Below are 25220 nucleotides of genomic sequence, written 5' to 3' on the forward strand. Positions count from 1 at the left end.
ATGGAAAGAAGCAGACACGAGCGAACAATAATACACTCAAACACGCAGAATTTGAATGAAACTCGTGATTTTTTTATCTCGTTACAACTGCACAGTTCCCATACATTTTTCCACTTTGTATCGTGAAGCGCGCCACTTTTCCTCGAACAACGTCGCTTGCGCTTGTTACAGGAATTCAAATACGTAGGTGTGACGCGCCGCACAGTGGATCGAGTCAATAGGAGCGGTCGGACAAAATTTGGAAACTTTCAAAGCTTATAACTACGGGAAATCAAAACTTTGAGATTTTCAAAATGGTTTCATTGGTTTTCTCGTGAAATTTTCTTGCAGAAGCACCCCTCAAAATTTAAACAGGGTTGCTACAGAATGAAGAAAATGAAATTTCCTGACATTCTTTGATTTCCCTGTCATATACACTGAAACAAAATATATTAAATTTTACCATACTTTGACACAATGATACAAGAAGGTATGGTAATAAATACCAGACTCTATGATAGCATTTACGATATTATGGTAAGAATTCCCAGACTTCTGGCGAATACTACTATAATTCTGGTTATTTTCACGAAATAGTATCACTGTGTAAAAAATCAAGTAGACTCATAGTAAAAGTTACTATACTTTTTTTCAGTGTATTGGCGAAATTCCCTGACAATTAAAGATATGCCAGATGGTTAAAAAGACATTAGTTCAAATAGTTTTCTTGCAAAGTCTATTGTTTGACACGTCAAACTTAGTCTAGAGAGCAATTAAAGGTGGCCGACAATTTTTCCCTGTTATTTTCGACATTTTCGTATTGTTCCCTGACTTTTTAAAATTCCCTGATATTTCCCGGGTTTCCCAGTATTCCCCGACTGTGGCAATCCTGCTTAAAATGTGAAGAATTAAACATCAAAATTTGGAGTTTTAGTCAAAATTTTCATGGCCGACCTCTCTGATTGACTCGATTCACTGTGCGGCACCACCGATTGGCGTTGAATTCCTGCGGCGAAATACGAGCGAAACTTAAAGTTGAGCTAGGGTTTCATTCATAATTGACGTTCGCCGAGGAGGGTGTCGTCCCACGAAGGAATATTCGATCAACCTGTGGGACAAGCTTCCGTTTGAGAATCAATACACAGGGTCTGGATATGGACTCTCGAGCTATCGTAAATAACCTGTCAACACACCCAGAACTTTCAGGAAACCGTCGGGCCTGTAAGGATTTCGAATGATGCACATTTTTGCTTGATCCAATGGAGGAATTATTTCTCAAGAAGAGAGGACTTATAAATTACGATGAACGCATCGGGAAAGTCGGAACTTTACTTTAAAATTTCACAATCCACGTAAGCTATTTGAGTTCACGTTTACAAAAAAGGCTTCTTTTGAAGACTGCCCGACTAAGCCGTGATTTTTCAGTACTTCCTTTAAGGTTTAATTTTTATAAAAAATAACGGCAAATATGTTTAATAGTAATGCTCTATGTATACTTTTTGAGAGAAAATACTGGTAAATCATTAAATGGGTATCTTTTATTATTTTCCTTCTTAAAACAATAAAGAAAAGATAAAAGAAAACTTCTTGAAAGAATTGGTCTGTTTTTGGAGCGCACGCTACTTATTTATACATTATACATAACTGAGACTGTGTTGTTGCGAAAGAAAAAAAAAAAAAAAATATGAGTCACCATATTTCCACCGCCAACAAAAGATTCTAATAATTTCTGTATTCATTATGGGAATTCAAAGAAAAACTGCAGAAGAAACGAGGCGCGGACCATATATCATTGAAATGAAAGATATGCGCAGATTTTTTATTTTTTTAAAACGGTTAGAATAAAATTTATCGCATGCGATGACAAAAAGTAAACAACGGATTAAAAATACGGGCATAAGATGAAGTAGACCCGGATAAGAAAGTTTCCAAACTTATTGTTAAGAGAAAAGACAAAAGGGAGAGAGAGAAAATGGAAACAGCTACAAAAGAAATGGGACGATGCGCTTTAACAGTATAGGAGCAGGAGGAAACGAATCGAACAAAATAAGAGCCTTCATTTTCTGTTGATACCAGATCACGACACTAACGCCCGAATAGTTGTATCCTTCAGATGGACTAAATTCTGCAACGAGGAACTACTGTTTCTGGCTCATTTGCGAAAAAATAAACGTTTCCCTACAGAAATAAGTACTTTTTATTTATCAACACACGTACTTACTTATGATGTATAACTATACTCCAAGAGTTTTAAAAATTGTAGAATTTTCATCTGTTCAATTTGAAATTGACTTTTTGCGCGAGGAAAAAGCCTTTGAAAGATCTTGGGATATTCTTTTTTTATATTCGTGACTCGCTGTGCTTCCTTCTTGCTTCTAGCACGAAAGTTTTTCCTAAAATCATGGCAAAGACACGTGGAAGAGTTTTTCTTAGAAAGAGTAAGAAAAGGCATCGCTGACGCAGTTTTCCGCGCAGTCTTGGAATCAGGATCGTAGATCAACCCAGATACTGGCCCATAACAAATTTTACGACTTAGGGGATCGTTTAAGATAACTCCCCCCTCTCCCTGGATTAATGGCTACGAATGTACGCAGCTAAGCTCTTTCTGAGCCTCCCTCAATTCCAAAACATTGATTTACAGTGAAAAAGATGTCCAAAAAGTGCAATTAATTGAGAGTTGAAGAGCTCTTCATTAGTAGGATAGAAAATTTCCTTTTCAATAAATGTTTGGTTTTCCTTTAACGTTTGAAAGCGCATTGTTTTTTAAAAAAAGGTCCGTGAGAGCGTACCGTTTGCAATAACGAGAGAGGTCGTAGCGTAGAGTCGTAAAAATATATGGACGCCTTCCCGTTCAAATTGGAAAGTCGGAAAGAATGAGAGGAAGGCTCTTAATTTATACCTTATCCAATTGTTCCTCACTTTGTTCGAAAGGCTACGACTCGCATTGATTCACAAATTCTCTCACAGATTGGTCATAAAATGAAAAAGACTCAGGATATAATAGCTTTCAATCATAATATGATGAACTTTTCTTTTTGAACGATTATGAATGGACGGGACAGACGGTGTAGAAGGATGACAAATTTGGAGGAGATAGAAGAAAATTATTCTGGATGGACTTCATTGAGCTATCCTCGCGAATTGCAAAAGCAAAGAAAAATGGCCGAATGAGAAAATAACATTTGCTCCCAGCATGCATAAAATTTACGGCATCGATTTTCCTGAAACTGGAGTTGCTCACACCCTCCCCATTGATCGATTCGAACCCAGCATGAGTCAGGTTACTGTATTCGTCATCCGCTCTCTATTCAGATTTAACGATGCCATATTTCTGCGCGCCGTTAACGATGATATGGAGACATATACCGATGGAAAGCATGATAAGAGGCGAAATTAAATTGTGAATGAAAAATATATTTCTCCTAGCTTTTTTGCTATAACGTGAAGTCGTATTCAGTAATTAAGTTTAAAATCATCGGCTCACCTTGCAACTATTTTCAAGAACTAATACAACGAAATAAACAAAATAATAATTCGATGAAAATGAACAGGAGAGAACCAAGTCAAATAAAGGAAAAAGTGCGTTAGGATTTGTTTGTAGAGCATTTTCTCTAATCGCTAATTCAAAGTTGTTAAAAAATTTGAAATGTGAAAACACTTGTTACATGTTGCGTCTTGCGTAGAGGAATGAAACTTCAAACATTTCTCCGGTTCAAGTCTAATATGACTTGATTTCTATTTGTTAAAATTGGAAACATTCAGTGTCTAAAGTTATGGAATCAAAATTGAAGAGAAATTAGGAAACAAGGATGAATCTATCCTGCATCATAGCTCAGTGTACGAAAGTTACTTCCCGGGATGAACACAATTTCTCGCTAAAAAAAATACATTCTGCCCGATAACTCATTTGAAATCCACGAGATGAACATCCCGCGATTCCACAAACTCTCTTTGAGAACTACTTGACCCGAAATTCATTGGTTATTCCAAGACGCAGTTGACTTTTCCGGCTTATAGGTACATCAAGTTCAGCCACAGGAAGAAACTTATTCTCATCCATTTATGAATAGAATTTTAGTGCTTACAAGATTCTAGATTATGCTCTACAAGAAATCTAATTATCAATACTACATTTTTGTCGGCGTTAAACATGCATTTTGTTGCGATTACAAGACGCGTGTTACAGAACATCAAAAATCTAGCCCAGCTACTTGATTTGACATGGATCGGATAAAATGCCACTATGATTCTCCTTTATCCGTGTATAGTAGTGCTGTGTCTCTTCAGAAATTAAATTACTACCGAAGTCGAGGATCCTGGGTTATTTCATTGAAGCGTCATTGCGGAACGAGGATTCAGACCGCTATCCTTTTCCTTTCATGTGTGCTCATAAAATCGAATTTTAAACCATGTATTACTTGTGAGGAGGCAATAGGGAAATGATGATAGGAGAGGAAATCATAATTTGACTGGATACGTGAGGCTTGAGATTTATTGCATTCATATTATTCACACGATTTGAAATGCGAGAAAGGGACAAAAGTGCAACCTTTATATAATTATTCTTCAGAATCAGCCGCTTTATAATACAAACTGGATCGCATATAGCAAAAAGGAACCAGCGCAATTACAGTGTTGTTGAAATGTTGCTTTTGCATACTTAATCATTAAAAAAATATCTCCCAAAATATCAAAAACTTTTGGCGTTCAACCGAAAAATTGCTAATTTTAAATGGAAATAATTGTGTTAATTTTAATACTGTACTTATATTTCGTATTTTTAAAATAAATCAAGAAGTTGCAGGATTTTTAAAACAGTGTGGTCACGCTGGTTCCTTTTTGCTAACTGCGAACCAATTAACGACCTGCTGAAAAAGCGAACTCACCATGTCGTTGAGTTTCGAGACCTGAACCTTGTGACAAAAAAAGGTCCAGTCGTTGAGCGAGGATACCTATGACGATTTGATTACTTTCAATCTCGTATCCTCCACCGCCATTGCACGTCTTTTACAAGAACAACCAACCGCTCGGCATCGAGGTTGGATTGTAGGTCCACGAACCGCACAGATGACCCTGAATAATCTAATGAGCGATAAGTTCCACCACAAACCGTTCATAGCTCCACTCAAAGCGAGATTTAGAAAACGAATTTCCGGATCACCGCCGGGGCACATGGGGATACCGCGCTTCAATGACCTGATTACACACGCCAAAATCAAACAGCACAGGGTAAACATTGTCAGAGATCGCTCCTCCCGCTGCTTTGTTGGTCGATATTTTTGACAGCACGCCACGAACTGGGGAGAAACCTCGAGAACAGATCATTCACAGTCTGCTCGTTTGGGTTGGAAAAATCCATGAACGGTGATGGGCAAAATCATCGAATTATTGAGGGATGCAAAACAGTTGAAAAATCAAATGCTCATCCGTTTTTTTGTGACAGTAAACTGCAAAGGGGGAAGTCAACAGCATAATTTATTTTGAGGGACCTGCCGGTTGGCATAGATTACGTCACGCTTTCATGTTAAATCCCCCCCCCCCCCCCCCCCAGAAGGACTTTCTTGCATTCATTTTGCAGCGTCTCCGATTCTTACTCGTTTCGTCCACTTCTGACAATCCTAGAAACGAAATGGACCACTAAATAGAGTGAAACATTCAGCAATACGACTTATGATTTCTTAACCAAATTTTGAGTAGAAACAAGAAACATTTTTAGACTTCATTCACATGGAAAACGATTTCTTGCATTTCTTGTGCTCGTCGATTTAGAATTGCAAATGGCCAAAAAACTGTAATCTACTTGTAGTAAATTGACCACTGAACTAATTTCTCTTTACGACTTCACAAATACGGCGTTTCAGAGTACGAGAGATTTTTGTAAACTCTGACATTACTCTTTTACCTAAATATAAATTAACTTCCAATGGCCAATATTTGCCCTAAGTTGATTTTGGTTTTTTCGCAGTCGGGAACTTTAAATTTTCTAATCCGAAAATAAAATTATTTCTCATCTATGAGCTGATTTTGAAATTTTTCTCAACAAAATTAGTGTCTCTCGCACGAACTTCAGAATCGGAAACATATCTCTTACAGGGTGTCTACCAAAATTTCATTTTGGATTTTCCTGATATTTCCTAACATTTTAAATAAAATCTCCTGATTTTTTTTCTTTTTTTGCACAAGTAAGGTGCAAAAAAAGGTAAGGGTGCAAGTAAGGTGGTAATTTCATGAACCAGCATATTTAGTGAATTGAACCAAATGTTTCACTCGTGCATGTGCTCAACTGCATGAAGTTGAAAAACTCTCGACGCACTCAGAATTCCCAGATCAATCACCTATTTTCCTGATTTATACTAATAACATCGAATTCTCCTGCTATATTCCAGTTTCTTACTGACGGTAGACACTCTGTTTAAGTGCTTCCGTTTTGTATACCAGTAGGGCGGTCCGTAAGCGCAGCGTGAAGACGAGGAGTAAAAAATACTCTCGAGTTGTGAATGAAAATCACGCGAGACAAAGCGGAGCCCCGGAGGAAAAGACACGAATGCGTAGACCACGTGTGGGTGGAAAGAGGTTAGTCGTAGAAGTAACGCACTCGGGAGGGCGTTAAACGTTAAACCAATCTCCAAAAGCGCCGAGTCCCACGCACAGGCACGAGCGCGGACAATAAGTCGGCTGCAGCCGGGCGATAGGTCCGTTTTAAAAAAAGAACGGCGTTATGATCCCGCGGTGGCCGTTGCAGGGGGCCCGGTGAAAACAAAGCGAAACGCACCCGGGGACGAGGGACGCGCGGAAAACGGGAGCATGCGAGAGGGAGTAGAGGGGACAACGTGACTGGCTCCAGCGTCGGGACGCCCGCCACCGCCTCGAGTCCCATTGAGCAAAATCGACGACGCTCCTCGCCGGAGCCAGCGCGCAAAAGCGGGAGACGCCGCGCCGCACGGCGGAGCCAGTCAATCGGGGAGGTCGGAAAAAATTTGAAAATGCTTATAATGGACCACTAAACAAGGTACGAATTTAAGCATTCTGATACATATTTCTGAATCAAAATTTCACGTAAAACACGATGCCTACAACAAAAATTACCGAAATTAACTCCTTACAAAGATATTTAATGATTCTTGATGCGTGAATTCAAACCACCCGCTCATGAAAACTCAATGCTCTGCTCACATCGCGCGCTAAACGTTATCATGAACGTCTCTGCGATAAAAAAAAAAAAAAATCTGGCAACCGCAATGTTGACGCTTTGGCTCAGCTATAGTAAATTGCTTATAGTTTGAAAAACACATGGTGGGAAATGAACATTGCTCGATTGAGAAGCTTGCTGAAACGCGCGATTTGACTCACGTAAAGCTTTGAGTTTCTTGTGAGCGGGCAGTTCAAATTCCTCGTAACCAATGTGAAATAAAAACGTTAATATCTTCGTTAGAAGTTGGTTTCAGTAATTTTCGTTGCGCAAATCGTGTTCTACGTGAAATTCTGGTTAAGGAACATGTGTCAGAATGCTGAAATTCGTACCTTCTCTAGAGGTCCATTTCGAAATTTCGAGGTTCTAAAACTGGTTTCATTGGATTCCTCGTGAAAGTTTCCTCTAGGAACACCCCTTATAATTGAAATTGTGACGAGTCAAGCATCACAATTTGCAGTTTTGGTCGAATATTTCATGTCCGACTTTCTGACTGACTCGATTTACTGTGCGTCGAGCCGAGTTGAGCAGACAGGACATGGACGCGCGCCACCGGCGTCGCGACGCCGACCCCGAGCTGCAGTCATGCACTCCTGCATTTTCGGATTTAACGCGAGCTGACAACCCCCGTGACCGAGTTGCCGGCTTACGTTCTACGTTGTGGGTACGATTCATGGCGCAATTGCAGGGTGTTTACGCAGAAGTCGAAAATGAAGATGACGGCTTCATGGAGCTTTAGACAGGCCACTATACAGGGTGTCGTGAAAGTACTGCACGTTTTATTTCTTCTGATGAACGGTAGCCTATACAGGGTGTCCAGAAAGTGTTGCGCGTTTTCTTTTTTCTGATGAACGGTAGCTAGAGTAACGGTGGCAGATATCAAAATGTGGTTTGTGTATGGTTAGCGTGCTAGTAATGACTGATAAAGCAAGATCAACTTAAGCTCTCTGTGTAAAAAATTGACCAAATTACAGCGTTTTGAAAATTACTTGCTGGGCTGACCCGTCTAGGATTTTTTTCCGATCGTGGTGTTTTCTGTTGGTTTGTTTGTTTGTGTGTGTAGAATTTTTGACTCTTGAAATCATTGTTTTTATTTCAGGAAAAATGCTACAAATCCTGGATGGGTCAGCCCGACATTGTAACTTGGTCAATGTTTGACATTGAGAGGTATGGTTGGTTTTGTTTTATCGATCGTCATTACCTACTAGCACTCTTACCTTACACAAACCGCATTCTGGTTTCTGCTACCGTTCGCCAGAGGAAAAATAAAAATAAAAAAAAAAAAAAAAAAAAAAAAAAAAAAAAACAAGAAGCTGCTTAAAAATTGTGAGCTGGACCAAAGGTAAGAAAAATTCAGGAAAAATTCAATCAGTTCTGACATGGATCTACGCGAGAAGCTGACGCGCCTTACCTTCGGTGATTATGCAATGGAAGCTACATAGGAGTTGAAAAAGTTGCAGCGCGTACTTTTCATCCAATACGAAGTTTACATGAAAGTTTAGATTCTGGTCGCTTGCGGGCTGAATTGCAGAGACTAACTTCAGCACAAAACATCGAAAATCGATGTATCACGTGACTTAGATGAGCTGGTCCCACCTTGCTGCCATAATGAGAAATAGTTTCAACAATCATCTCGCGAACAAGAAAAGAGCTAGCGAGCCATCATTAAGGAATGTTTTGCGATTTGCTTTATTTACGGCTAAAATGCGATTCTTCTCAAATACATTAGTTGATTCTAAAACGGTTCAATTTAAAGTATTTGAATTATATTTGGCCACAGTTCAGAACAATTATATCAATTGACATGAACTCGGAAAAGCGAAAAATGCCCCATAAAAGACGATCTGTCGACAAAAACCAAATACATCTTTTTGCAGGCGAAACATATTTAACGGATCATAGATTTTTAAGGAGGGAATTACGACTCCCAGAAGAGTGCAAACGAAATTAATTTTTTCAAAATTGTTATTTGATGTTGGTTCTTTTTTTCCTACAAAATTTTTTGAAGAGGCTACGAGAGAAAATGAAGAGTTAATGAAAGCGCAATCTACGAATGGGGCCGTTCGTAAATTACGTAACACTAGGGGGTGCGAAAAGAACATTGCGCCATTTTGTTTTCAAGTATTAAAGGATAAGGGATCTACGTCACAAAAACTTTACAAGCGGGGGAGCGGGTCAAAAATGCCGAAAAATTGCGTTACGTCATTCATGAACGGTCGCTTTGGTAAGCTCATTACTAAAAAAATCGATGACAACAGCTGACGACTTCCTCTGCCAAGAGAGCGATGTCCAGCGGGGAATCCACCCCACAAACCTCCCTCCGTGACTATATTTTTCCGAGCCGGCTCTTACACCAACGCCCCGAGTCTTAGGGTAATCCCTGGAGGGCGCCGCAGTGTGTGCCCTGCCTCATCGACAACGCAACGTCACTATGAGCGACTTAGTCGACTGGTGTAAAGCCATTCAAGGTCTAGATAATTTGACGCGACCTTGGCGCTCGCACCCCGCACCCTGTCCCTGTCCCCTCTAAACAAAGGCTCCCGAACGACGCATTTTCCGAACAGTTGCGGCTGCCGCGCTGAATTGGTTCATTTGCGTTTATGGCACTTTCCTCGGCTTTTATCAACCCGAGATGAGTGCGCTCTCTTCACCGTTCTGTCGCACTCGAATAACGCCGTTGTGCGCTCACAATAAGAATAGATTGTGCCTACCGATTCCGGGATAAATGGATGAACTTCAACGGAAAGAAACCGGGCTTTTTGGCAAACAAGGAAAGTGCTTTTTCTATACTTGAAAGCACTCCATGAGTATCACTACGCAGTTGGTCTCTTTTCTCTGAATTGATTTCATAGATAGAAAATCTAAAAGAGAGCCCCCTCCCCTTAGCGTTTGGCGATGATTTCTTTTATGAGAAACGCTACAACAGGATCACTAAAAACAATGAAATTCGGTCACGACTAAAAGTGGCGCGAATTCTTTGAAAAAATTCAACTTTTTTCACGCTCTTCATTTTTCCCTACATACATTTTGTACTTTTCCTCACGAGGGAACGTAACCACATTTCAATATCGCCAGATTTCCCCACGCAAACTGCATTCTTATCAGGAGAATCTTGGACTTATCTACCTAAAAATTTAGGTGATTTTTCCTCTGGTTTCATACAAAAATCGAAACAAATTTCAACAAAACGTAAGTCCACAGGTACACTCTTCTAAAAAATTAAGTTGTCTGATTCAACTTTGCAACCGTGGAATAAAGTTACGTTTCTTCGTACGGGAAAAGATGGTTAGCACGCAGATAGTCTATCATAGTCAGCGACAGCTCGTTACGCAGTGCGATTCGCGTTTCGGTGATAAAAATTGTCACTTTGCGTCGATCTCCTATCTTATATTTTCAAAAAATCGGCACTGCAACAACGCAGTTCTGAACTCACTCTCTCTCTAAAGCTCAGGAAGTCTTAGGAGCTCAGTTTACTCAGGAAGTCTTTTTTCAGGAAGAAGTTTTTTTTCCATTCTGGGAAGTCCTGATTTTTCCTGGCTTTTGACTGCTAGCTCCTGATTTCAGATATTTTCTAAATCCGGATTTTTTGCGGAAAAAAATTAAAATGTTTGCATAAGAGTATGCGAAAGCAGAACTGTAGAATTAAGTTCTGAGGACTTTTCTCAAATCCTGATTTACGACCGATTTTTCCTCAAGTCCTGAAGAAATCGGTTTTAAATCCTGATTGAACACAAATCCTGATAGAAACGGGCAAATCCGGAAAATCCTGATGCTAGACACCCTGTTATTACATAAACGGGCTGCATAAAGCCGCGATGTTGGCATTTTTACCGAGAAATGCGTGAATTCTATCCAGTGTGTCACCGCAGCGCGGCAAGCATCAGTTCAATTTTGCGACTGCAGGATCGTGCGGCTCGCTGATTAAGGAATCAATTTTGACTTAGACTCGCGTCTACACTTGGTGAATTTAAACGGACTGCGGTGCCATCCCCTCTCCTTCCGCTCAGGCGCCTAATAAAATCGCGTTCTCAACTCGCTCAATTGGCAGCTTCTCATTTTAACGAAAAGGCGTTTGGTCCCGTTCTATTTGACAGACACAGCACTATGGACCTCCTCACGGCCAATTTTTTATTGCTATGAGACTAACACATGATTAGGAAACGTTTTATAAATGGGCGTTGACACTAAAACCCGGATATTAAGAGCGGATACAACGCTGTTAGATACCGCCAAAAGGTGTCTGGAGTGTAGTTCAATCCGGAGCAAATTTTGCCATTCCGGAAAATCCAAGGTTTTCGAATAAGGGGTAAAATCCACTTATTACGGCTGAAAGAGACAAATGGACTACATTCTGTATAAAGTACCGCAATTACTGGTTCATTTCAAAAACATTTAAAGTATTTGCCATTGGTTTCCTTAAATAGATGGGAGCTTTTACAGATAAGCCAGAAATATTGGAGCCTTATCATACTCAGTGATATAAAATCATAAGAAAAACGCGTAACGCATGACACCTATGGGGCGCAAAGCACTTCAAGGGTTCAACCTAACCCACCATCATTCAAAGGCTGCAAAATTTACTCAATAAATTCAATTTTTAATGATATTAGCATGCGAAGGAATTTTAATTTAGAAATGTATAAAATTTTCTTAGTGAAAAAGCAATTTGAGGAGCAAATTTAAAACCATTAAAATGCCGTTACGTTCTTCCGCGAGAGAAACGAAGATATGATCCCTAGGAAATCTAGTAACCAGTCCTCATAATCATTTTAGTTCTGGATAAAAACAAACCCCTAAAAATCACATGAATGACGGATTTTCTTGGGGAAATCAGGATTCTGGTAGCGACTAAACTGCCTTTTTATCCGAGCAGCTGGACGACTGCACACCAGGATTGCAATTTTTCATAAGAAATACAACCTTGAAATTTCACGTGAAATATTTCATGAAATTTTAGACATTTCTGAAAGATATCGAAAAACACTGATTCCTTTTCATGTTTCGCAAAATGTATAAATTGTGACTGTCTTCAGTTTTTGTGTGTTTTGGTGCGCGTTGCATAATCTAGCCCCTGGAAAATATGAATTTAGATTCTTTCATATTTTCATTTCACGCGTGCAACCCTGCTGCACACTAGGCAATAAAAGGAGACGAATTTAACTGCGGGGAGCTAATAAAGCGGCTTTCGTGGTTTCCACCGAGATGGATACTGTTCATGTAAGAGATACACCGCGACGCGACGCGAAGTGACGTGACACGGAGGAATGAAGCTGTGGCAGAGGCGAAACGAGACTGCAAAGCACCTTGTAACGTGTGAAAAAACATAAACACGTCATTTTCCACGGCTCGAAAACTCCGACTCCAATCGAATTCCGATGATGAAACTTCAGACGTTCATCGATGTCCTCACCAACGGCAAGCCAAGCTCGGAGCTTAAAGTCTCAGAACCGCGGAGAGAATCTGAGATGTGTAATAAGTTGCTTACGTTAGTCTTAGAATTGCGACTTTAATATTACTTAGAAAAACCATTTAAAGTGACCATCTTTTTGACAGAAGAATTCAGATAAAGTTTTGTCGTAAGGAAGCTGGATTTGGGATATTTCTGGACACGAAGCGGCGAAGCCCTCACTGGAAAAGGAAAAAAACACATTGGATCTAGAGTCCAGACTCTTGGAAACATTGACAAGAAAAAGGACTCTTGTTTCAATCAGATTTAAGCTTAAATTAAAAAGAAATCCGCTCAAATTAACAGGCTTGGTTCTTGATTTAAGCTTAAATCTGATTGAATCAAGAGTATTTTTTCTTGTCGATGTTTTCAAGAGTCTGGACTCTAGATCCAATGTGTTTTTTTCCCCCCATTGCTGCATTAAAATTCTAAATAGCATCGACGATGGTCTTACATGGATAGAATGTTTTTTTTCTTCCACGTGTGACGGTTTTGCGAAACCGTATTCAATCATGAATCGATTACAATGGGCAAGAGCCTCACATCTGCGAATAATTATGGAGTTTAATGGAGCCCAGTGGCGATTTTGCAAGTTGGCAACACTGTTTCTGATCCATTTGAATCCATTAAACATATCGATTTTATGAGGGGCAAGCTGACTACCAAGAATCGATTGTTTTACATGCATTAAATAGAAGAAAATCGGTGTTGCCACCTTTCAAGGATCGCCACTGATGGAGCCTCGGAGCGGGTTTTGCGAGTGCCATATTCATTTCTGCCATTGATTATGATTTTTTCGTCACGATGAGGATTCAATAAACGAGAAATGACAACGATTTTTTTAAAAAAATGGCTCTAGCTTCAAAGCTATAAAATCTTCGCTCAGCAATGTAAGAAATAAATCGAGCAAGACTGAAGATTAGCGGAATGTCTCTGACCGACTGATTGCATGAAAAACGAAGAGCTGAAGAACCACGTATCTCGCTTTGCAGACTTCCTGTCATACTTAATGTTTTAAATGGAAAACTAATCAACGTCACTCCTTGAAAAGTTACGTACGGTTTCTCTTCTTTGAACGAATAAAACTCTGAGAACTTCCAGGAATGATATCGATTCCTTCTCCTTCAAAAAAATCAAATGGAAGCGGAGATTTTCGAACACGCAGACGCGATACGCGGTGTAGTAGTTTCACCGTCGATATGCGCCATAAATTGAATTGTACATAGATAAATTGGACGTATTTATACCAAAAGGGACTATGTCCCACGCAAACCCTATGCACATAGGTCCTTTTGGCATAAATACGTTCAATTATGTTGCAGCTCTTCATTTGGATGATGATAAATTAATCAATTCTTAAAGTAGAAAATCAGTTACAGACAAGATATTACGATGATTTTATATAGACTCTTAATTCCATCGATTTTTTTTTTTTTTTCACACTAGAGTTAAGGGGGAAAAAAAGAAAAAAATTGAGCACTTAATGTATTGCCTACAACGCTCGAGACGAGAGAAAACATAAATAAAAAAGGATAAATCTAATTTATTGCTTTTGAATATTTGTGAGCACTAAGGTGACAACTCTCGAGTAGTCGATTATGAAGGCCGATTTTTTTTTCTCTTCCGTTTTTTATCCGAAATATTTGGGGCCATGCAGGCTGACCTCAAGGCGTGCATGGAAAATGAAGTCTGCGGCGGGCACCAGGGCACCTCTGTCTGTCGCTTTAAAATTTACTGTCGTTCGAATCGAGGCTCGTCACTTCATTCGTCTTATTGCGCGAGACTCCCGACGAGCAAAAGCCGTTTTAAATGTCCTATTGATCTTCGATAAATAATAAAGTACTTGCGTTCGTCCTCAATTTGGTTACCTCTTTCCTCGCTTTCCAACTCTTTCACTCACGATTTCCGTGCTATTCTTCGATGGTTCCGTACTATTCTTAAATTATCTGATTGATGGCTGACAGCTGATCATCAAGTAAAATGATCAGTTGTGCTAATCATGGAATCGTGTTTGAATAAACAGACCAATTACCTAGTAGACTTTTAAAAGGTGAGATCAGAAGATAATCGCGATGAGCTGATCTAAAGAGGCACAAACTCAGTAACTTCAGTCCTAAATTGCTGAGTATCTTCTTCAAATGTACTGTAAATGTTACTCATTGCATAAATGAAGAAAATTTTCAGAAATAAAATCATTTTCAGGGATTGTCCCAGAATTTATCAGCAGCAAAATCAAGGATTTTCATGTACGGTTTGAAGGATTTCCAAAAAAATTTCAAGGACTGTCAAGCATAAATGCAAGTGATTTGGAATACATTTTGCGACGATGAACCGCTATTAGTACCTCAATTGGACGTATTTATGCTGGAAGGAACTATGTTGCCCGCAAACCCTATGCACACAGTTCTTATTAGCATAAATACGTCCAATTCAGAGACAACATTGTGGTCTTAGTTTTTCTATGCAGATAAGAGCTTTCATAGATGAGCCCAAAGTAGAGCCCTCTTCATTTCGAAACGAAATCCATTTTCACGACCTACAAACGACATTATTGGGCATTTTGGAATTTTCTTCATTGTAACTATCGCGATTAAGTCAAATTCTAAGACTCTCAGGTATGTTTGGTTATTTCTCGAAATCCAAGGATATTCAACGACTTGGAAAATTGAAAAAAAAAAACCAAAACTTTGCAAGGTGTCACGAATCCTCCTCTTAGGGTCCCTCGGGATAATTCATTGAGAGATGTTTTATGACGAGAACAGAGATTCGGCAACACCGCAAACAGGGAAGAGAGCAAGAGCGCGATCCGCGAAGCGGTCCAATGAGGCTGTAGTTGAGGCTGAGGGGGCCAAGATGTTGTGTATTATGCGCCGGTTCTGGAATTGTGCAATGGGGTTCAAGGTCAGCCTTGATGTGGAGTACTCGGCCACATACCATGCTCATGCATTCTATGTATATCCCAGCACATGCTTCACAGCCTCCTGCCATACCAGCCGCCTAGAGAGTAAAGATAGGTCATGAAGCTACTGGACCGCCCCCCCCCCTTCCACTCCTTCAGCATCCTCTCCTCCTCTCCGCTGTTACTCACATCCCAACGCCTTAGGGACCTCTATTGCAGCGACGATGTGATAACCGAGTTTAGGGCTTAATGGATGGTCTTGTTAAATGACGCTCTGGTGACACATTTTTAAGATTACAGGAAATACTGTCAAACTCAACGATGTAAGATCATGAGAGTAACGCTTAACGCATAACGCCCGAGACGCGAAGCGCTCCGGGGGGTTGAACCGCGAAGCGATCAGGGGGTTTAAGCCCCACAATATTTCTTTGCTTCATAAATCCTGTCATTACACTAAATCATCTTAATATTACGCAATTTGCTAATTTCTCACATTCAAGCAATCTTATAGTACCTCTGCCTTTTGTTTTGTTACACCTTTATCTAGTATTTTTGCCCCCTCCCCCCTCACCCACCTTTCCCGTGTTAATAATCAACTAAGAAATGGAGAAAAAGCTGAAAAGATGACATTGGGTACATTTTAGGGGCCTTTCACATATACACCCCTCCCAAATTGGTAGCAACGATAGGCTAAAAACGCGGAAATTCTGAGTTTCACAAGGACAACGCTTTGAGATTTTCGTCCCGAAAAAATACCCAGCGTCATTTGCAAATTAAACGAAATAGATGCGGCTCATAACGTCATTGCAGTCCTTTAAGGCATGGGAATTGATAGGAATTTCGGGGCTGAGGTACTAAAACGCCTAAAATTAGTTAAACACAATGAATGAGGAGAGAGAAAATATGACTCCGCGGTTTTTAAAAGCTGGTCTGGTTGATATCGTTTCACAGCTTATTCGTCTATGTTTTGGTCGAACGAGGTTTACCTTTGGCGAGGTTCATCAAAGCAAAAATCCTGATGTTCTCGGTCCGACTTTATTGCTGTCAGCGCTTAGCGAAAGCAGTTTATAGATTTGTCATCCACGTGTGTCTCGCTAGGAGGGTGGAGGGGGAGGGGGTACTTAAAATAAACCGATGTCTTTAAGACTCGGCATGTATGTATGATGTACGCTCCCTGGTGCGATTATGGCGACACGTTGAACTTGAAGGCCGAAAGCCTTAGACAGAATTCGATGGGGTTCTAAGCTACCGTGCTAAGGAAAAACGCCGTATGAGCCATCAGGCGTTGTCGAATTTCCTTTGACAAATCACTAATTTCCAAGAAAATTTGTGAATATTTTTCTTCTAATTTCTCAGGTAATTTTGCTTGCAATTTGATCTTAAAAGTTTGCAAATTTCAAGGAAAAGTATTGATGATTTTCCTTAAAAATAAACATTTTATCGGAGGAAATGTTTCAACTCTCGAATGTTCATACGGCGTTCTTCCTTAGCAAGACAGTACGGTGGCCCCACTTAACTTGCAGACGCCCCATGGCTTTTAAAAAAGTGTTATGTGATTGAATTGACAGAGAAGAGGAGGAAAAAGTGATATAGACGCATGTAGTTGTGACGTCATGGAACGATACTGTCGTTTCGATAACTCGAGAGTCGAAACGTGCCCCAACAATAGAACACAACCTCCAAAATGAGGAATTTACGAAAGAATGCTAAAACTAAATACCCTAAAACCAAAAAATGAATCCATGGGACAGTAAAATTATGGCAGCTAGTCATTTTCCAAAACATTTGGGACCACCCTTACAAGAATTATGTTATACACTGGGGAAAAAAACACATTGGATCTAGAGTCCATACTCTATACTCTTAAAAACATCGACTAGAAAAAGGACTCTTGATTCAATCAGATTTAAGCTTAAATCAAAAGGAAATCCGCTCAAATTAAGAGGCTTGGTTATTGATTTAAGCTTAAATCTGATTGAATCAAGAGTATTTTTTCTTGTCGATGTTTTTAAGAGTATAGAGTATGGACTCTAGATCCAATGTGTTTTTTTTCCCAGTGTAAGATGCTATAAGCTCGTGACATTATACATACTTAGTCATCAAACAAACCCCCAACCCCCCCCCTCCAACCCTCCTACCTGTTCCCGCGGATTCCCGGTAATTTCTCCTGGATATGTATTCACTTAGGAAATGATAATCGTTTATTGGGGGAAATTAAAATAAATAAACCTCTAAATTTTTGTCCTTCCGCATTCAGAGAACCTGATATAGAGGAAAGCATTCATTGCATCACCCAGGTTGAAACCCGTCATCCTGAAGCGATCGCGTGACTTCATGCAGTTCGACCGGTAACTTACTACACATGCACATAAATACAACAACCACACACCTTCCGTCGTCACCATAGCGACTACGTAGATGCTCCCAAGTTCGGAAAGAGCACGATAAAAATTCCTGTACTCACTGAAATTAAATTCTTAGCCACCCAATCAAAATTATGCCAAATTGCAAAAGTCGATTTCAATTTTCTTGAATTTAAATCACTCCGACGATAATTTTCGGACAGAAATAGTGCCACTGGCTTGCATTTTGAACTCACTTTTAAACGGCCTGGATGTTTCCTACAGCAGTGGCGTGCCGTGCTTTGCGATACGTCGATTGATCTGCCATTTAAACCTATGGAAAGAGATCGATAAACAGGATGTTCGCAAGGATCACTATAATAATCGATTATATACCATGGCTTCAGATGCGGAAAAATCGATAATCGATCATTCACGCTTCGCCTTAGTCCTACAGCTACGAGCGAGTGCAAAACAAGTCTACAGCGAGAAATGGATGGCGTATCACTCCGACATGAGACGAATACTTTTTACTATCTTTCATCCTAAGGACTTATTGTTAGTTTCACAATTTTTGGTGCTTTTGTGAGTTCCCACTTCTTGACCGGTTCAACACTGGCATTTCTCCCTCATACCGCAAGAATTTAAAATTTCGTATTTTTCTACACGATGACAGCACTTTCTATAACTATCGTCAGATTCATCGGGACGATCATCTTTCTTCGTTTCTTTTTTTCTCACTTTTTTTGTTAGAATACAGAAAAGTCTCTATTTTCTTCTGTACTGGAACACAGTGTAAGTAGATGACTATTAAAATTGCTTGGATTTTTATCGTCTAAAATTATCGTCGCTTGACTGGACTGTAAGGATTCATTGCTCATACGGATTATGCTACATTGATAATTTCGGAATTTTGACTGGAGAGTATAATATTGGAATCAGGATTTGACTTCGGGCTTTATTTTGGCAGTCACTGCTCTCTGAGATGACAAGAGTAAAGTTGGTATTTATTCTTATCGTGATTTCAAGTTTAAGTTTAGGTGGATTGAAGTACAGTTCGACATTTAAACCAAGTTTCTCGTTACTTTCTTGTATGAAATTCTTAAGGAATTTTGGTCATGGAAAAAAAAATTATTTTTTTTGGGGGGGGGGGGGGGCGACGGCTGCAACACAGCAGTGTTGAGACCTTTAACTACCTCTTGATCGTTCTCTTCATGTACTTGATAAAGGCGCTTCAGCACTTACATGTACTTGATCTTAGAGGAAATCCTCGTTTTAAAAAACGTTTTGAGCACAATTAAATCATTTACTTCAAAGTTTTGACTATTTTAGAAAAATTGAACCCTCTTGGGTTTGACGTCTTCCTTTCTGATCAAACCTCTGAGCATTTAATGTCCAACTTATTTTCCAAACTGGAACTCCTAAATTTTGACAGTTTTAGCAATATCATTACATGCTAGGTTTTTTCTATTTATTTACTTTCTTGCATCAAATCTTCGAGGAGAAATCAATTTTTCTTTCACTTGATAATATACGTATGGGTTCAAACTTGCTTCAAAATTTTTCAAACCACACCAGGCTCCTGATCAAGAGAGGACATACGGAACGAAAATACAAACATTGATTCAAATGATTTTCTGGCGAGAAAGTGGCAAAGCGACAGAGGTGCGTAACTCGAGAAGTGCAGTGATACATATACGTAAGGAAAGACAGTAGCAACAGCTAGAATGAGTGAAAATACCAGCGATAAAACAAAGTTTTGCGATTGAATGAAATTAATGATAAGACTTACAGGTCTCCCTCTTGGTAGATAAAGCATTGGAACACCCTCCGAAAAATCACCGACGCAGAAAATGTTTCAATTAGCTATTGTTTTCCGGCACGATTATTGTCTGAGAGTTGGAAAAAATTCCAAATTCAAAAACTAACTCATCCGCGGTACGTTAAAACTAGTGCAGAGAGGTTAAATAATAGAGAACAAGTCGACATCTTATGGGTAACTCGGGGTTTCTGACTAGGGGTTAGGGTGCCTCCTTGAGGTTCGCAACTTCCGCACAATATGATATTCTATGGGCCGCGGTGTCGATGTAAAAAGAACAAGTACCCTAGCCCCGCATCATACCACGCTGTTGACATCTCTATGTTGCCAACTTTCCGGAAAAAAAAAACAAAATCAAAATAAAAAAAACCTGTTGCCGTCAAGGCGGCGAAATCCATTTTTAACTCGAGAGGAGACGAGTGTACTTTATTTTTTCCCCGGAAATCCGGCAGCGCTGTCGCTTGCTCGAAGACGAAAGCCACCACAACAGGTGCGCTTTTAAACCGGCGACGAGTTGATCTGACAACCCGTTACTGGGTCACACAGACCTGTCAGCACTATCGTCTTATTTATGCGATTTTTTTTGTTTGTTTCTTCGATATTAAACGCGATGTTTTCTCTCCCTCCCCCCTCTCCTGGCGGTAATACGTCTGCACTTTTCCTTTCTTCTTGAGACTTCCGATAACTTTCGACGCGGTTTTCTAACCTCTCCCACGTTCCACCTACTTTTCCAGCGCTGTCGCCATCGGAAACAATTCGCTGGCTGGACAAAATTCTAGGCGGAAAAGTCGCTCACGCACGCACAATTGTACATTGAAAACAAGCGATGATACGTGAAAAGACTGCGGATGTTGTCTTTTTGCGACGTATGAATGTCACTTGAGGTGTTTTGTCGATGGGCCTGCTAGTTTGGTATCGTTAATTAAAAACGACTGAAATCCGCTCTGATAATTTTACTTGCATAATTCATTGTATTGGAATCTGTGGGAAGAAACCCTAATCACTGCATAAAAGAAAAGAAAATTGGAATTTTTGGCGCAGGTTTGACCCTGAAAGCTCAAAAATTGAGAAAGATATGAAGTCTTGAAGTTTAGAGACCAACATTCTTAAGTTTTAGGTTCTAAGATTAGGAATCTGACATGCATGCAGAAAAAAATCAGCTATCGTCCTCTGTAGTAAGGAATTACACTAAAACCGCGTGTGGCTTGTTCTTGAGGATTCTTAAGAGAACTCAAAATCGCCAATTTAGATCGTTTCCCCAAAATTCAGCTCTCCTGGACCATTTTCTCCCGGAAAATAAGATCCGTTTTCACAGATCCTGTCATAATCACTAATGAGACCAATCTGAAATATAATTTGCGTGGAATAACGGGGCAGGGGGCGCCACTTGGCGCATTTCTCAAAAACAAGAGATCGTACTCAAGCACAGAAATATAGGACATTTTAACTCACTGTGCATGAAGGCTCATGAAGCTGCCCAGGTTGGTAATTGAAAATCTCAATCCCTCTGATCAGGAATTCTCTAATATTTACAAAGGGCAGAGTCAGGAATACCAACTTCAATTTGCTGGCCCGAGAGTCGCGGGTGAAGCATTAGTCATAATTGGACGTGTTTATGCTAAAAGGAACTATGTTACACGCAAATCCTATGCACATAGTTCCTTTTAGCATAAATAAGTCCAATTACCAACCCGCTTCAGCACGGGAAAGCAGATGTCAAGCTTTGACGAGAGGTAGGCTAGATGATAAGTCCAACTCCACTCCGTGTCAATATTGAGCCAGGGCCGGATTAAGGGGTGGCCACATGGGCCGCGGCCCATGGCGGCAAATCTATAGAGGGCGGCAAATTTTGCAATTTTTTTAAATGTAGGTATAAAAAAAAATCGGATTTAGAAAAAAAATTACAAACGAGAGAAGGCGACATAATCTCCCATTTCCTGAGAGTATAATCAAGTAATGAGAGAAACCAAATAGTTAAAACATGCAATTTGGCCCGGAACGGCGCGACTTAGAGAGAAATGATGACGAGGACTTGCGATGAAAAGGAGAAGCCCTCGGCGCGGCGATCGGCATGTAACAAATATTGGCGCCTACAAGACTGCATGAATACTTCACACATTGCATCAAACAGAGTGCGGTCATTGCGGTCAGCGTAAAAAATCTAGAGGGGGCGGCAAATTTTGCATTTTTTTTAATGTAGGTATAAAAAAAATCGAATTTAGAAAGAAAAATTACAAACGAGAGAAGGCGACAAAATCTCCCATTTCCTGAGAGTATAATCAAGTAATGAGAGAAACCAAATAGTTAAAACATGCAATTTGGCCCGGAACGGCGCGACTTAGAGAGAAATGATGACGAGGACTTGAGATGAAAAGGAGAAGCCCTCGGCGCGGCGATCGGCATGTAACACATATTGGCGCCTACAAGACTGCACGAATACTTCACACATTGCATCAAACAGAGTGCGGTCATTGCGGTCAGCGTAAAACGGATAGCGCCTACAAGACTGCGTGAATACTTCATGCATTGCGTCAAACACAGTGCGTTCAGCAGCGGTCGGCGTGAAACTCACAGCGCCTACAAGACTGTCGGAATACTTCACGCATTGCGCCAAACACGGTGCGGTCAGCGCGGCGCGGCGGCGGAAGTTAAAATCATTAATCCACATTTATGTTTGTTCTGCTTTCGTAATTTTTTCGTTCATTTCTTATGAATGGAAGGCCTTGTCCACACAGAGATAGGTTTACGAAACTTAATTTTCGCACCGAGTACCGTGAACTTTTGCTAATAGTGTTGACAGGGCTTTCGCAAAAAATGTGTCCAACACGAGTAAACGCGTCTTAGGCACCCCTCCCCCGCTGGCACGTTCATTTGATGGTTTTTATTGATGTTTCAAAACGAATGAGAAGGGGGCGGCAAAAAACAGGCAGCCCACGGGCGGTAAGTAGGTAAATCCGGCGCTGTATTGAACTACATTTGAATCTCATTTTACGATAGGAAACTACCATTTATAGCTCATTTGAGAAACAGCGATTGCGGTGTATGAATTATCCATAAAATCACGAAGTGAGACGAACCTCTATATTTTTCCACACTGAGAAAAATATTAGTGTTCTTTGGGTTACTTTTGGTTAATATATAGGAAGTAAAACACAAACCAACTTAAATTTCGTGTGGGTTTTGGTAAAGTTTACGGTAAATTTAGCGCCGAAAACAACGGAGAGACTGGGAAACTCTAAAAATAACCGAAGACTTGCATTATTCTGTATTTCATTTCCCATATTTAAACAACATTTTGGTTACTTTTTTTTTGTACCGTGCAGAGTTTTATTTTTACAAATTCCGTTCCTTCTGTGATTTTTGATGAAGGGGAGGAAAGGCGAAAGAGGAGGAGGAGAAGGTGGAGGAGGAGGAAAAGGAGGAAAAGGAGGAGGCAGAGGAGAAACTTTCGCTAAAAAAAAGATGAGGGCGTACAGGTCTGAAGGTGAGCTTCGACATAAAATTGGAAACTCAAGACGTGAAGCTTATGGCATTGCGCAAGGCATTATCATTCGAGTACCTTAGACGAAGGTGAATGATCAACCTGAGAACCCGTTTTTTCGCGCAGTTTATTGCGTCTGAACTCATACTCAAGATCCAAGATTAATGGAGAGGATTTTGGAGAAAGGAGGAAAATATAACTGATGTACATACGGTGTTTTTTATGACAGGACAATACTTTGGAGCTTCGATTTATTCGTTGCACTGGAGAGGAAACTGCTTGATGATTCGAAAAATAATCACGATTATAGGGAACCAACAATATAAAATCCCACTACACTTTAAGTTCGATTAATAGTTCAAAACAGAACACGGAAGTTGAAAAAACTTCAAAAAACACCGACGCGGTTGTGTTAAAAGATCGTACATGAAAGAAAAAACGAACTGCGACAGAAACTTTGACAATGCGACAAGGACCTCAAGAAAAGGGCGGAAAGACTGTGCGTTAAGATCGGATGCCAATCGGGAACAAGACAAAAGCTCAAACTACAGAAAGATAAAGCGAGAATATGATAATAAGTCGGGGTAAGATCACACTTAGCGTGATTAAACAAGAGACTGGACGGCGATAAAGAGATTAGGTGTCACGTTACTAAAATTTGTTCGCCACTTAAGTAACTTCAGTTCGAGGTGACAACGTGAAGAGACACGGGCCCGGAAAACTAATTGACGGTTCATAAGTGACTTTAAAGTCAACCTACAAAGGAATCGAAAGCTTCTAATGTGTGGACGGCTTCAGCCAGAATCAGCTCGACTAGATTTCGTATCGCCTGATTTCCTGCCACAGAAAACTAATAAGCAACATACCACGCCTTTAAAATCACTGTAAGTTTACCATGGATTTTAAAGAATACAATCACAAAACTGCGAGTTACAGCGCTACTCGATGTCAGTTTTCTGATAAAAATTTAATCGTGAGAAGTTAAGGACAATGTCTGATGTAATTTAACTGGTTTGTGTTTAACGCCTTCCAATTATTACATGTTTCTCTTATATGTTTATTCTCCTTCTTAAGGTCATAAATCTGTCCGCCCCTATCTCGATCCGTGAAGTGTTAAAAGAGAATTGGGGAAGGGGATTTAATCCACAAAAATTCAAAATTGAATAATTGGTACTAGAGCCACTAATACTAATATAAAAGACGAGTATTCTACAAATATTTGGTGACAAGAGACACCCAAAAATTTCAAAACAAACTGTAGTTATTGTTGTTCGCAGTTTGCGGCTAATGAAAATGGCAATTTCGAGGAAACATGTTCCGAATTCTACCCTGCTATTTTCAGGGGAAAAATCGACAGACTCTGTTGGAATTTCACGCCTTTTTTGGCATTAAAACTGACTAAAATAATCATATTTTCTTTTTTAGGTTAGGACACTCTGGTGGGATTTCCGTTGAAAACTCAAAATTAAATTTTTCGACCTACCTAGACAGAAATTGCTATACTGTAAAGTTTGACCGCGTGGACTGATCGGATCATGCCCCCTATTCCGTAACGATCAATGACGGGCTTGGAGGACAAGGCGTACGAGTGCAGTTTTTGCTATTTCGAGAAATACGTGTTTGAAGTTTTGAAATTCCATGGAGCCTTACGGCGGAAAGAATGTTTTAACTGACTTTTTAGTTCTTAAAAAGTAGAATTTGGGAGCGAATTTTTCACAGAGTCAGCAATGAGACTGATTTTACTTGTAATCAGTGATATCTCATTTTTTTCAAAAACTGCACTTATGCGCCTTGTGCTCCAAGCCCCTCAAATATAGTTAACTCTATCCCACCTCTTTCGAGGCCCAAAAATCGCGCCGTTTGGCCTCGCGTTGAAGCGCGGGTCATGTGTGTGCATGAGCTTTCAACTTGAGGCCAATGACATCAGCATGATTAAACGACAAGACTTGGAGATTCGGTACACCAGAATCATGCCCTAATTTTCCGACCGCCTTCGGAATGGCGGTGATAATTTTGCAAAGTGTACAGCCTCCATCACACTGCCATTAGCCACTTGACTTCACTC

At 40.1% G+C, this 25220-nt stretch overlaps 1 protein-coding gene across 1 annotated transcript in view; it reads right to left on the minus strand.

Moving 5' to 3' along the window:
* The window catches only part of SNF4Agamma (SNF4/AMP-activated protein kinase gamma subunit), a 192270-nt gene that overhangs the window by 156655 nt on the left and 10395 nt on the right, over window positions 1–25220 (minus strand). The window lies entirely within an intron of this gene.

This window comes from Bemisia tabaci, chromosome 5 (assembly GCF_918797505.1).
Source record: "Bemisia tabaci chromosome 5, PGI_BMITA_v3".
Lineage (NCBI taxonomy): Eukaryota > Metazoa > Arthropoda > Insecta > Hemiptera > Aleyrodidae > Bemisia > Bemisia tabaci.